The sequence below is a fragment of the Penaeus monodon genome, chromosome 18 (assembly GCF_015228065.2).
Source record: "Penaeus monodon isolate SGIC_2016 chromosome 18, NSTDA_Pmon_1, whole genome shotgun sequence".
Lineage (NCBI taxonomy): Eukaryota > Metazoa > Arthropoda > Malacostraca > Decapoda > Penaeidae > Penaeus > Penaeus monodon.
The window spans coordinates 42,679,675-42,682,174 of record NC_051403.1 but is presented as its reverse complement, the minus strand read 5'-3'; positions in this window follow the sequence as shown (position 1 = coordinate 42,682,174).

Genomic DNA, 2,500 nt, shown 5'->3' with positions numbered 1-2,500 from the left:
GGTGATAATAATGATGGTATTATAATGATTATAATGGTGATAATGAATAATGCTTCTTACAATAGCAAATATAAACATAAAGATAAGGAAAATGACAATGATACTACTACTACTACTACTACTAATAATAATAATAATGATAATAATAATAACAATAATGATAAGGATAATAATAATAATGATAATAATGATAATAATAATAATAATAATGATAATAATAATGACAATAATAATGATGATAATGATAACGATAACAGTAATTATCCTTATTACCTCATCAACACCATAACAGCAATGATTATTAAATGATAACAATATCATCATAATCAATGTTATCGTCACCATCATAATCATTGTTATCGTCACCATCATAATCATAATCATCATAATCATGATGATATGATTATGATGATGATGATGATGATGATGATGATGATGATGATCATCATCATCATCATCATCATCATCATAATCATCATCACCATCCTCATCATCATCATCATCACCATCATCATCATTACATCATCATGATTATGATCATTATGATTATGATGGTGACGATAACAATAATAATCATAATAGCATCAATAACAAAAAATATAGCTGGTACCATGCTACGATGTTAATGATAATGATAATAATGATATTAAAAACAATAATGATAACAGGTACCATGCCATTAATTTCGAAAAATTGCTAAAGCAATATATATATTTTTTTCTTTTGTTCTGGTCAAAATTCGCAAAATAATCGTGTGGTTTCCATCCTCCTATTGTGCAAATTGAAAACAAGCAAGTCACGAATTCACGGGAAACTCAATTTAGTATGCACTGCAATTGCATTCAGTTTCTATAATAGAGGACATGAATTCACGATAATCCACAGGCGGATAAATTTGCAAAACAATTGTCTACTGCATTCCTTGATTATTCTCGCCTCCCCCACCCCCCCACTCCTCGATTTTTGCGGTCTCCCAGAATTAGTATTTCCATTAAAATATCAAAATTTATCCAGTTGTTATATTGCGTGTATGATGATTTAGAGAATAATTGAATATCATTCTGACACTTATCATGAACAAGCAATTGCAACATGGATTAATTAACTCACTGTTTGCATTCAATCTGCTTTAAGATCTGGGTAACAATGAGCAGATCGCATAAACTTTTACTGAGACAATGAAAATGTGATCCATGGTTCTATAATACTTAAATTCCATTTTCTTTTTGGTTTAGTATTTAAAATAATATAATACAGTATTATATGGATGTTCAAGATTTAGTATTAAATACCAAAAAAGGATATTGCGTTAATGCTTCTTGGTTCATTCATTATTCATCGATATTTTCTCTTAGGTGCAATGAATAATATTATGATTAAAGTATAGATATTATCTGCCATGTTTAAATGTAAAACGTTTTATTCACCTAAATATTTACAATGTTATTTCCTCTTTCCCATATACTGTGCATATTATTTTGATAATGCTAACATTAATGTGGGAGGATAATTAAGAAAATTATTATCATTTTGATTGTTATTTCCATTCCTGCTATCATAATCATTATAATCGTCTTTATGTTTCTGATCATCATCATCGTGATCATCATCATAATTATTTTTATTATCATTGTTATTATCATTGTCACTATTAATGGTGATGCTATTGTCGTTGTTGTTATTGTTGTTATCATTATTTTTATAATTATTGTTATCATTATCATATTATTATTATCATTCTGATTAACATTATTAGTACTACTACTGCTACTATTAATATTACTATTACTACTACTACTACTACTACTACTTCTACTACTATTATTATCACCATCATTATCATCAATATTGCGATCATTAGTAGTAGGAAGAGTCCTAGTAATAGTAACAGTAGCAGCAGTAGTATAAGAAATATCATTATCATTATTAACAATATCATTTACATACCAAAGGACATATTAACAGAATGCTCGCTGTCTCGTCTCTTTCATCGCACAAATACCTGCTGCACCTCTGCTCGCTTAAATCTGACGTAATCCTTACTCGATTTACATTAAATCTGATTTGTTTTACTTCACGAAAATCCAAATCGACATTCTGATTTTCACTGCAAGCAGACGCAGTATCTGCATTAGAGATAGTATTGTGAGCAGTCGTCTCTATACTGATGAACCTCGACACGAGTGTAAGGCTCGTAATCTGAATAAGCAAATTTTAGGCGAAAGATTGATAATTGCATGTGTACGGCAAATCTGTATCTCTTGCATATGTACACATAGTTTTATACATACATATATACATACATACATACACACACACACACACACACACACACACACACACACACACACATACATATATATATATATATATATATATATATATATATAATATATATATATATATATATATATATATATATATGTATATATATAATATACATATATATATATATATATATATATATATATATATATATATATATATATATATATATGTA